Source organism: Pleurodeles waltl, chromosome 7 (assembly GCF_031143425.1).
Source record: "Pleurodeles waltl isolate 20211129_DDA chromosome 7, aPleWal1.hap1.20221129, whole genome shotgun sequence".
In the NCBI taxonomy this organism is placed as follows: Eukaryota; Metazoa; Chordata; class Amphibia; order Caudata; family Salamandridae; genus Pleurodeles; species Pleurodeles waltl.
The window spans coordinates 1,134,565,254-1,134,577,970 of NC_090446.1; the positions used below are offsets into that span (position 1 = coordinate 1,134,565,254).

The 12,717-nt window shown below is 50.0% G+C and overlaps 1 long non-coding RNA gene across 1 annotated transcript in view; it reads left to right on the forward strand.

Moving 5' to 3' along the window:
• LOC138246021 (uncharacterized) overlaps positions 1-12,717 on the forward strand; it is a 60,950-nt gene that overhangs the window by 30,109 nt on the left and 18,124 nt on the right. The window contains exon 3 of the long non-coding RNA XR_011194209.1: positions 12,011-12,049. This is a non-coding gene — a long non-coding RNA (uncharacterized lncRNA). The remainder of the gene's footprint in view (positions 1-12,010; positions 12,050-12,717) is intronic.

Consider the following 12,717-nt stretch of genomic DNA (forward strand, 5'->3'; position numbering starts at 1 on the left):
TCAGGGTGGTCTTATTTCCTGGCGGGGGTCTTGCCATCGTGCTCTGTCCTGATCCTGGATCTCAGGGACCGCTTGCGGGGTGGTTCTCCGTCTGTAGGGGGTGGGGTGCTGGTCCTGTGGCGGGCGTCCTGTCCACTAGCGCCGGCGGAGGTGGTGGGCAGTTCGTCGTCCTGGCTAGTGTCAGGGGCCCTTTGGAGTGCCACGGTGTCCCTCAAGGTCTTTTGAAGTCCGTCAGCATCCCTACGATGGTGCCCAGGGAGGAGCCGATGGTCCTGAGCTCCTCCCTGAACCCCAAATACTGCTCCTCCTGCAGACGCAGGGTCTCCTGCAACTTGTCCAGGACCGTTGCCATCGTCTCCTGGGAGTGGTGGTAGGCTCCCATGATGGAGGAGAGGGCCTCGTGGAGAGTTGGTTCCCTTGGCCTGTCCGCCCCCTGTCGCACAGCAGCCCTCCCAGTTCCCCGGTGTTCCTGGGCCTCCGTCCCCTGGACCGTGTGCCCACTACCACTGCCCCCAGGTCCCTGTTGTTGTTGGGGTGGGGGGTTACCCTGGGTGCCCTGTAGTGGTGGACACATCGCTGATTGACCTGTCCTGGGTAGGGAGGTTTGGGCCCGCTGGGTGGGTGCTGTGCTGGTGTTACCAGAGGGTGGAAGTTCGGTGTTGGGCTGTGGCTGGGCAAGGGGAATTGACTGCCCTGAGGCCCACGATGGTCCGGGCTGGTCATCAAGATCCAGTAGGGCAGAGCTGCTGTCGTCACTGTGGGCCTCTTCTGGGGGTGGAGTGGTGTTGTCTGGACCCTCTGGAGTGGTGACGTTCCTTCGGGTTCCTGCAGGGGTATAAGAACATGATTATTGCATGTGTGTGTTTATCATGGTGTGCAATGGTTGGGTGTGCGTGAACCCCAGTGCAGGCATTCCTGTGTGGGGGCTTGTGTGCTGATGGTTGGGGGGCTGTTCTGGGTATGTGCAGTGGGCATGCTTTAGTGATGTGTGTCCATGCTTAGTTGTGTCATGCAGGGCTTGGTGTTGGGATGGGTGGTTGGTGTCATGGGTACATTAGTGAGGATTTGGAGTGCTAGGGGAGGGTGTGTGGGTGGGGGTGTGTGATAGCATGCAGGTAGGGTGGGGGATGTGATAGTTAAGATTTGACTTACCAGTGTCCGTTCCTCCAACGACTCCTCCAAGGATGCAAGATGGTCAAGACTTGCTCCTCCCATGTTGTTAGTTGTGGGGGAGGAGGTGGGGTCCGCCGCCAGTCCGCTGCACTGCGATGTTGTGCCTGGAGACCGTGGAACGCACCTTCCCCCATAGGTCGTTCCACCTCTTCCGGATGTCCTCCCTATTTCTTGGGTGCTGTCCCACGGCGTTCACCCTGTCCACTATTCTGCGCCATAGCTCCATCTTCCTGGCTATTGATGTGTGCTGTACCTGTGAGCCAAATAGCTGTGGCTCTACCCGGACGATTTCCTCCACCATGACCCTGAGCTCCTCCTCGGAGAAGCGGGGGTGCCTTTGGCGTGACATGGGGTGGTGTGTATGTTGTGTGGGGTGGTGTATGTGTTGATGAGTGTGGTGAGTGTAGTGGTATGTGGTGTTTTGTGCTTGGATGTTGTGTGGGTGATAGTGTTGTGTTGCTCGGTGTGATGGGGTTGTCAATAGCTGTGCTCTATCTCTCGCCTTCTCTCAGAATTTCTGGTTGTAGGGGTTTGTAGGTGATGTGGGTGTGTATTTTATATTGTGTTGGGTGTGTGGGAGTGGTGTGTGTATGTGTATCAGGTGTGTGTATTTGGAATTGTCCAATGTGGCGGTGTTTTGGAGCTGTGTGTGTATTTTGAGCGCGGTGGTGTGTACCGCCAATGGAATACCGCGGTTGAATGACCGCCGCGTGGATTCATGGGTTGTAATAGCATGGGCGTGTTTCTGTTGGCGTGGAGGTGGAGGATTTGTTTCCGCATGTTTATCGCTGACCTTTGGTGTGGCGGTGTTGTGTGGGTGTCTGAATCTCGGCGGATTCCGAGATGTGTGTCATAATTGCTGTGGCGGTCTTCCACGGCCGCGGCGGTGTATTGGCGGTCTTCTGCACGGCGGTAAGCGCCTTATACCGCCAATGTTGTAATGACCCCTTTGTCTTGATCGGGGACAGTGTCTTCACCGCAAATGAGCCTGCTAGACGTTCTAGACAGTTGATGTGCAGTTGAAGTTCCTTCAGGGACCACCGACCCCCTGTCTCTATATGCTCACATCTAGCTCTCCAGCCACATCTGCTGGCATCCGATTCTATGACAGTCTCCGGAACTGAGGCAAAAATTGCCTTGCCATTCCAAGCGTCCATATGAGCCAACCACCATTGAAGCTTCGTTTGGGCTTCCTGAGATAAAACAATTAGTTCAGAGTATGAAGTGTCCTTTCGGAGATGCATACTCTTCAGTCTCTAGAGGGCCCGATATGGAGAGGGCCCAGAATGATGGCTTAAATAGATGAAGCCAGGAGGCCTACCAATCGGGCAAGAACCCTCAAGGAAATCGAAGGAACAGACAACGCTCTCTTCGACTCCTTGATAGCTAGTCTCTTGGTCAAGGGTAGTTTCAATTGGGTCGAGATGGAATCTATCCTGAACCCCAAAAAATATATCTTTTGGGAAGGCTCTAACTGGGATTTCTCTGTGTTTATAATGAAACCTAAATCCTGAAGCAGCTGAATCGTCCAGGAAAGAACCTGACGCTTCTCTTGCGCCATGATAAGGATGTCATTGAGATAAACTACGAGACGCACTCCCTTTTCTCTGAGCCACTGCATAGCTGGGCGCATGATCTTGGTAAAACACCAAGGGGTGGAAGACAGTCCGAAAGGAATAGCGGAGAACTCGTAACACCTTTTCCGCCAAAAGAACTGAAGGAAACGGCGATGAGGAGCGGAAATAGGAATGGTCAGGTAAGCATCTTTGAGGTCTAAACGGACCATCCAGTCACCCTCTAACAATAGGTCTCAGAGGAGATGAATGCCTTCCATTTTGAACTACCGGTACACAATCCACGTGTCGAATTGTTGAAGATTGAGCACCAAGCGTGAACCCCCTCCTTTCTTTTGGCCCAGGAAGATAGTACTAATAAACCCTCTGGGATGAGGGTGAGAAGGAACAATGGCTCTTTCCGAAGACGAGCTTCTACTTCTTGATCTATAAAAGCACTCTCTTGATGGGAAAAACTGAGAGGGGGCGGAATGAACGTTTGTTCGGGAGTTGAATAAAATTCTAGATGATAACCTGCTACCGTCTCTAGTACCCATACATCATGTGTTATCAAAGACCAGTTGTGCACAAACATACTCACTCTGCCCCCCAGTAAAATCTCCCTGGGAGAAAGAATTGTTACCAGACTGAGAGGAACTCTGGTTGTACTGTCCTCCTCTGTGAGGCCCTCTGGGATTGTGACCTCTGTAACCTCCGCCTTTCGAAGGGTAAAAGTTGGAGTTGTTTTGGTAGCCAGAGGTCCCTCTGCCTCTATAGTATGGATGGGAAGCGCCGGCCCTGCAAAAAAGGCCACTGTTAAACACCTTCTTGATTGAAGCCGAGAAGGTAGCCATATATTTGGCCAGGTCTTGGACAAATCTGTCACCAAACAAATGCCCATTAGCCGCTGGACCTGCATCAGAAGGCGCTAACTCCACCAATTTGGGATCAATGCGCAGCATAAGAGACTTCCTGCATTCTGTGGAATTTGAGCAATTGGTGTTTCCTAATAAACAGATCGCCCTTTGGGCCCATTCTAACAGGACGCAGGATCTGTTGTATCTTGTGTCTCTTTAGCTTGAACTGCTAAATCTATAATCTTAGTGAGGGGACCAGAAATATCTAACAACTTGTCCTGACATCCCCGCCAGGCTCTATCAATGGCTTTTTTCGGATCCTTAGCATATTTTTTAAGCAAGGTCACCATGTGAGGATCCAGTTCACGTGTTCTCACAACTTTGCCGGAGAGAAGAGGGCGAGGGCACTCAGAATGCAGCGTGTTGCGAATGTCATTCTCAAAGCTTTTCTGGAGTCTGGATTGAACATACCCTGCCACCTCTTGACATGGGGTACATTCTGTGGACCTGGGATGTACTATAGCATCAGTATCAAATTGTAAATTCTTACTAGGTAGGGAATCAAAAGGTCCTCAGCGTGATGAGTCCTATGCTTGCGTTTGCCCTGGGTTTTGTCAGGAGTCGACTTATCATCCAAATCAGAAGCATTGGACTCATCAGATGTATTCAGGGTAGTTTGAAATGAAGGAGTGGCTTTATGACTCTTAAAGGCTTCATACTCATGATCATTCAAGATCTCGAATTCAGTGCAAAATGTAATATATTATAAAAGAGGTCCCAAGTCTTGAACAGCCAGGTCTTGAAAAGTTTCCTGAAGGTAAGGAGGTATTCGGTCTGGCGCAGGTGGGTGGGAAGAGTGTTCCATGTTTTGGCGGCCAGGTGCGAGAATGATCTACCACCGGTTGTAGTTCTGCAGATGCGTGGGATGGTTTCAAGGGTGAGGTTGGCAGAGGGGAGATGCCGGGTCAGGGTGTAGAAGGAGAGATGTCTGTTGAGGTATTCTGGTCCGTTGTTGTGCAGTGCTTTGTGAGCGTGGGTGAGGAGTTTGAAGGTGATTCTGTTGTTGACTGGGAGCCAGTGCAGGTTTTTCAGGTGGTCTGTGATGTTACAGTGGCGGGGGATGTCCAGGATGAGGCGTGTGGAGGCGTTCTGGATGCGTTGCAGCCTCTTCTGGAGTTTGGCCATGGTTCCTGCGTAGAGGGCATTGCCGTAGTCCACCTTGCTGCTTACGAGGGCTTGGGTGACTGTTCTTCTGGTTTTGGTGGATATCCATTTGTAGATCTTTCGGAGCATGCAGTGGGTGTTGAAGCAGGACTAGGAGATGGTGTTGACTTGCTGGGTCATGGATAGCGAGGGGTCCAAGATGAATCCTAGGTTGCGTGCGTGGTCGGTGGGAGTCGGAGTGGTTCAGAGAGTGGCAGGGTCGAGCTGAGGTACGAACCCTGGGGTACCCGCAGATGATTTTGGTGGCCTCCGAGCGGAATGGGGGGACGCGGACTCTCTGGGGATTGCCAGTGAGAAAAGAGGTGACCCAGTCCAGGACTCTGTCGCGGATTCCAGCATTGCTGAGGCAAGAGCGTAGGATGTGGTGGCAGACGGTGTCGAACGTGGCCGAGAGGTCCAGGACGATGAGGGCTGTGGTTTCACAGCCGTCCAGTATGGTTCTGATGTTGTTGGTGGCGGAGATGAGGGCAGTTTCGGTGCTGTGGTTGCTGTGGAATCTAGATTGGGAAGGGTCCCGGATGCGGTTCTCCTAGAGGAAGCGCCCTCATCTTTAGTTGTCTGTTGACAGCCTTCTCAATTACTTTTGCCGGGAAGGAGAGCCGGGAGATAGGCCAGAAGTTCTTGAGGTCCTTTGGGTCTGTCTTGGGTTTTTTGAAGAGGGGGTTGATCTCGGCATGGTCCAGCTCTCCGGGAAGGTGGTGGACTCGAAGGAGCTGTTGATGATCTTCCTTAGTTGGGGTGCAATGACAAAGCTGGCTTTGTTGAGGATGTGGTGAGGGCAGGTGTCAGATGGAGAGCCAGAGTCGATGGTGTTCATGATTTCGATGGTGTGGTTGTCATTGATATGGCTGCCTCATTGAAATACATACTGATGAGTTGGCATCTGTAGCTAGAGACATGCCAGACATCCAGTGCCTATATCTTCCAGTGTGTGGTTGAGTGACTGTTACCCGTGGAAGGGGTTGTTCACCACGCGTGTTGATGAGCTGCGAGAACTTAACACAGCACACATTAAAACAACATAATACGTGCTGGAGTGAAGTCCATGCTTGTAATGGTAAAAAGCTGAACTGCAGTGCAAGTACAAGAAAACAACATGCTCTCGGTTAAAAGGAGTGAACTGTGCATGGGGATACCTGAAGCGTCTGTGAGTAGCAACACAGCTGCAGTACCTATCTGATGTAGGTATGTGAAATCTTCACGAAACAAGTGGCGAAAATGTTTCTTATGTGTAGGGCAAAAATAAATGTGGTGGAGCTTACATGTTTAATAGTGGTTGTAGAATATAATTTTCATTCATGTAACCCACTCCAGTCATGATTTTCTGATCATTCTGTCAAATGTATAAAGAAAGTGATTGTCTCTAACATTTCAATCATCAATTTCCCATGTTGGCTCCTTAGTTGAGAAAGTGTTGATTAGCCTGCTCATCCAAAATGTTTTCACAATTTTTGCAAACTCAGTAATTTTTTCCTTTCTTGTGATATCAGTCTTCAGACACCTGTGTGCTGACTTTGTTGTCCAGCTTGTTCTAGCATAGTTTGCCAGGAATCCCTCTTGGTGACTGAATCTGTGATTGGCAGACTGTTGATTTTTATTTGTCATTAAACTCTTTAACATTCCACCTGATATCATTTTGGGGGCAGGCATCCCAACAGATTTTTGATTTAGGATTGGAAAGCAAATTACTTTCAAATGTTAGCAGCGATTATTTTCATATGCAATCTTTCAAAATAACTATATATTGAACCTTTAAAAGTGCTTTACACCAGAATTTAAAGAGACTGAGAACGTGAAAGGTAAGGGGCATTACTTCCTGTCCCTCCCTCGCCTTCCTTCGTAACACATGAGGCTTCCTTGCCTCCAATAGAACCCTCCATTCCTAAATAAAAAAGGCCCTCATCGCCTCCGCCCCTGTTCCTTTTTGTCTCAACTGTAGACTTACCTCGTTCCTCCTCCACAGCAGGACCTATGGCTCTTCAGTGCTAGATCTCAGTGGGGTGCGGTGCATCCTACGGCTGTCTACTTGCCTGGTGGCATTCTCGTGGGACAGTGTGGCTGTCTCTGGAACGCGGCTTGCAGACGCTGCAATGGAGTTGGGCGGTCCTGCTTCGACTGGGGCTGTGCTCCCGGGATGCCTCTGCCGGACTCAGTGCGTATGCAGAAGCTGTGTATGGCATACCTGAGGCAGTAGGAACAGGTTTTGTGCCTGTTTTCCTTTCCAGTTTGTGGGTTTTTGTTCACTTTGCTTTTCTGCACCTTGCAGAGTTGTTCCTCTTCCCTGCTGCTGATCTGGGAGAGTGCGCCTCTCCTGTCGGAAAAAAAATAAAATAAAATAAAAACAGTTTTTGGTGCTTCTTTGTGGTGTGGTTGCAGGTTCCCTGCCCTCATTTGTATCTGTTGGGGAGTCCCCTCTGGCCTGATGGTTCCTGTTTAGGACCCTCCCCCTGGTAGTTTGAAGTGTTCTGTGGCCTGGTGGTTCGTTTCTCCATTTGCACTGTACAGGTTGTGGGGTTCGATTCTTGGTCTCTAGAGGTTCCTGTGGATTCTTGCCTTCTGGACTGTTCTACAACATATACATGGATGACCTTGTTCCTTTGCTGTATGGGCGCCCCTCTAGATGTGTCTGTGGGTTTTTCCTGCTTTACGGACTCAGCCAGCAGTGCCTCTCCAGCCATCACTGTGTGTGTCTTGGTGACGGTCTATGCTTCTTTGGCATCAGCGTTGGCTGCTTCTTCTGCTTCCTTTGGCAAGCTGTTGGTTTCTCAAGGAGTTGTGAGTTCTTCTAGCCCTTGTGTGGGGATGCACGTCCTTTCAGACTGTGGTGTTGTGGCCTGTTCTGTTTCCTCACTCGGTTTTCACTCTGTGGGTTTGCCTTGCCCTTCCAGGGTCCTGTTCGGGGTTTTGCTGCTGTGGGTTTTGGGGGTTGTGGATTGTTTCTGGTTCCTCTCTTTCTCCACATGTTGTGTGTGTTGGGGGGTCGGAGTAGTACTTCCTCCTACAGGCTATCCTGTTTAACTTTCACCCTTTCCCCTGGGGAGGGTCCTCCTCTGCTGCCCTGAGCTTTTTTGTGGCATTTGGAGTAACAGTGCACAGAGCGCTGTTCGGCCACCCACGGCTGGTGTTCTGCCCTGTCCTCTTGCCCGATGCCGCGAACTTGGGTCCTGCATCCGCCTCGGGCCTTGTTGGCTTGCTGCTGGGCTCTCCCTCCTCTGTTGTCTGCTTTCGCCCTTGGCGACGGTTTTTCTTTTCCTCCGTCTTTCTGGTTTGTGTGTGTCTTCCCTCCTACTCCCAGGTGGTGTTTGCTGCTGTGCCTTCTGTGCCGGTTTCTCTAAATCTATGCCTGTGCCCCCCTCTGAGGACCTCTGGCTCATTTCTGCAATGCAGCTGCCTTGGCTGGGTTTTGAGCTGTTCTCCGCAGGCAATTTTTTTTGCACTGTGCTGTGGGCTTTAGGTTCTAGCCTTTTGTGGCGTTTTTTGATGCAGTCTTCCCATTGCCGGTCTTCGTTGGGCTGGCGGTGGCCATTCTGGTGGGAACTTGGCGCTCTGCTCTGTTGGCTGTTCTGGCTCTGCATACATGGTGGCTTGCTGTCTTTCCTGGGATATGTTGCGCACGTCCTCTTTGTCCGCTTTGCTGGCGGCCTGGTTTTTCCGTCAGGCTGAGGCAGTGGGACGAACCCTGGGGTGTTGCATTCCTCTCCCCGTTTGCACTTCTGTTTCTGGGTCTGGCGCTCGTTGTGGTGATTTTCCCAGTACTCTTCTTCTCGGACGTTTCATGGGTGTTTCCAGGCCTTGCCATTTGAGGGGTTCTGTCAGTGGCCTCGATGTGGGGCTCCTGGCCTTAGCTGTTCCTGTGGGGCATTGCCGGTCTGGGCAGGTTCCTACCCTTTTCTGTCCATTGGCCGAGGTGTGTCAGGCCATTGGGTTATGGCCTTCATGGCCCTGGACTCCGCCACTTTGATTCCTGCCTCTTCCCCTGGTTGCGGGTGTCCTGCTGCCTCTGTTCCTTTTTCGGTGGGGTGTTGTTTGGCTGTGTTGGTTGGGGTCGGGTCTTACTGGGTACACAGCCATCTGCAGTGTCCCTGTGGTGGGGCATGGTGGGTGACCTGTCTCATCTTGTGTCTGGCTCTGTTAGCTGTTCTGGCTCTGCATGTGTGGTGGCTTGCTGTCTTTCCTGGGATATTTTGTGCACATATCTTTGTCCACTTTGCTGGTGGCCTGGTTTTTCCCTCTGGCTGAGGGGGTGGGGACTGTCCCTCGGGTGTTGCCCTCCTGCCCCCTTTTGCACTTCTGTTTCTGGGTCTGGCGCTCAAAGGGGTGCTGTTCCCATTCCTCTTCTTACGGGGATTAAGTCTGTTTTGGACCGTACTGGTTCTCCAGTGGGTCAATTCTTGGTTTCGGCTGCTCTTTCTGGATGTTTGCTGTTCAGGTATTTCTTTCGCTGGTGGGTCCGGGTGTTTTTTGGCCTCCTTGGTCAGCTAGTTGCTTCTCGGCTCGTCTCAGTTGAAGCTTCCTCTCTCCAGTTTTTGCGGTTTGCAATTGCTGTCGTGTGTTTCTGGTTTCATGTCTTTCCCTTTGGGCTCGGGCCTCTCCATTGGTGTTTGCCTTGGGTCTGATACCACTGGTGGCTTTTCTTCCTTCTGAGGGAGTGTTTGTGTGTCCCTTTATGGGCGGTCACTTGGTTCAGTCAGTTGGCCTTTCACACTTTGGGGCCTATGGCTTATTGGGATTTGTCCTTTTTGGTTTGGTTCCTGACTTCCCTGTGTCCCTGGTCCCTTGGGCTAGATTTCCCCCGCTCTTTCTGGTCGGCTGGATTCTCTGGTCTTCAGGGGCTCTCGTTCTTCTGGTCCATTTTTCGTGGGCAGTGCTGGCCCATGGGGTTCTGTTGTGGTGGCTGGTGCGGGTACTTCTGGCCAGTGCCTCCCTGGTCTCCTCCGGCTCTGCTATTTCTTCTGCTGGTTGACGGTCTCTGGGAGTGTGGGGGGGTGTAGGATTGGGTGGGGGTGTCCGGTGATCAGCGGGTGCATTGGTTCCTGGTCTGGGGCCCTGGCCTTGATTGCGTGGGACATTGTCTTCTCTTCTGTCTCTGCCTGCTTTGTGCTTTTGGAAGATGAGGTATGTCTGGGCTGCTCTGTGTGGCTGTGCCATTCCATGTTCCATTGGTTTCTCCGTGCACCATTGTCCCCGCTCCTTGCCCTGAGGTTGGGTCTTCTGGTGGTGGTCCTGTTTCCTTCGTCAGTGGCTGCTTTGGTGCAGCTGGTTTGTTCGGGCACTGTCCTCCAGATTGGGTTGTGACCGGGTTGTCATTGTCCTCTGTGCCTTTTGTTTGCCTTCCTGCCTTTTCAGTTGGTCCGGCTTTTCTGGTTTGGGTACGGGGTGTGTGGGCTCCTGTGTTTTTGGTGGTGCCATGAGGGCCTCCAGTGTCTTGGGGCTGGTGTGGTTATGAGACGGTCTGGTGTGAGGGCTTCTGGTATTTCCGTCTCTACTTGGCTTTCCGGCCCCCTGCTCTGGGGTTGTTGGGGTGTGGTTTTTTACTGCTTTGCAGTTGTCCTGTATGGCTGATCTGGGGGGTTCCTGTGCTGCTGGCTGTGTTCTTAATGGTCCTCCTTTGTTCCCCTTGCAGGCGTTGCTTTGGCACCTTTTTCCGTTTTGGGCTTGTCCTGTATATTTTCCTTCTGTTGGGTCTTTCCAACCTGTTTGTTCTGGTTCTGGTTCCCTCTGTCGTGCCTTCAGTTGGTTTGGTATCTGCTGCGTGTCAGTGGGTGCTCTTCCTAGTTCGGCTTCTGGTGGGGTGTGCATGTTTCTTTGTTTGGTATGTGTGCTCTCTTTGCTGTGGTGCCTGATTGGGGTGCCATTGTTCAGTTGTGGGGTCGCGATCTTTGGGCTTTTTGGTCCTGCTATGGTATGGGTGTGTTCTTCTCCTGCTGCCTTGAGTGGGTTGCTGCCTTCTTGGTTCTGGTTGGCGTTTGTGTTTTTTGGTGTAGTTCCTCCCTTGAGTATTCAGGAGCAGTCTTCGTGTTGTTGGGCTACACCCGGGTTGTCTTTCTGGGGCGTTCCATGGTGTGCTTTGTTGGGTGGTGGACTGGTCCCCTGCGTTTGTGTTTGATTGCAGCTGTTCGCTTGCTGTGCTGGTCCATGGGTTCCTTGATTGGGTCACGATGTTTTGTCCTCTGGCTGCCTAGGAGTTTTCTCTTCTGGGCACTCTTGGAGTGGTTGTTTATTACTCAATTGTCCGTTTCTCTTTTTGCCTGCTATGTCTCATTGGTTACGAAGGAAGGGGAATGAGGGACAGGAGGTAATGCGTCCATTACGTACAATTAATGGCATTACTCCTAGTCCTACTCCCTCGCCTTCCGTCAAGTTCCCTTCCGCCCTCCTGGTATGGTTCAACTGAATGTCTTGTTAGCTTGTTTACGTACAGGAGGTGAAGGGGGTGAGGGGCATTTTTATTTAGTAAGGGAGAGAGTTCTGTTGGAGGCAAGGGAGACTCATTTGCTACGAAGGAAGGCAAGGGAGTAGGACTAGGTGTAATGCCATTAATGGTAAGTAATGGACGCATGTATGAGAACGACAGAGTATGTCTAATATAAATAAAACAATGAAACTCTCAGATGGTCTGTGAGAAGTCCAGTGCATGCACTGCTAATGGACCAAGCACAAATATCCTGAAGTATTTATCCTTTAAATTAAATATACATGTTAAAAAGGCCCTGCAATATAAACAGCGTGTTTTGTAAACATGGGAAAACATAGTTTTCTCAACTAAAAGATCTGAATAGAACTAGCTAGATTCTGCTGGACAGTTGCTTTGTTACATGTAAATGTTTGAATAATTTTTGAGAGTATGTAAGTAGCAAGTCCTTTCACTCAATTATGTTGATTAATGTCACTCTTGGTATTCATACCTTAAGCAATAGTGATTTTCTTATTAGAATTTCATTGTATAAATAGGAATAATGCATTTGGCCACCAGAACAGCAGTTACACTCAACACTTCGTGCCTCAGGTGCACTTCATCAGGGACGTATGAACCCGGTTGGGAACCCACGTGAATTCACTGTATAGGGGTGTACACTACATGCTGCAGCAACCGGGTCGCAGCGCTGTGTAATCGAGTCATTGTGGTACTAAAGTCATTCAAAGATGTTGCTTTATTGAACCCAGTATATACATTTTGAATCACCTATTTCTGTTTGTATTCAGAAAGGGGTTACCAAGACCGAAAGGACTCAATTCAGACTGGTAAGAACATACATTTTGTCACGTAATATTAGTTTTAAAATGTCAGAAATTAGGTTATTAGTTGAGAAGGATGTGAGTCCTTGACAAGTAATGGGTCCACAGTTTTCTCTTTACTGGGAACCACTACCGCATTTTGGGACTTAACTCTCTCAGGGTAGCGAAGCCAAGCAGTTTAAGGCCTACTGAAAGAGGTGGTGTTGACTACTATCAACAAAATCCATTTGTTGGCACACAACATCAGAACTCAATAAAGGATTGCCCAGCCCTTGCTTTTTCTTTAAAAAAGAACAGTACATTTATTACACCCACACAACTAAATACTCATGTTAAATTACAAGTCTATCAAGCAGGTAGATGGAAATACCTTTGCTTACACTGATGTATCACATTTGACATATAGTGGTCCATGACTCCCACCTATAACTGATGCTACATCACAATATAAGGGCATGTCATTAGATATAAGGCAGGGCTGTTGGCTTTGCCAGGGGGTGACCACATCAATAAATAAGTTAAGGCCATTGGCCTTGTCAAGAGGTCACCACATAGATAAATGTTTAAATTACTTCTGTTATGAACAAAAACAATTCAGTGTCAGTAAATATTTTACTAAAACATTTGTATTCAGAAGAACATCAAATATTTGTTGTAGTCTTTCTTTTAAACCG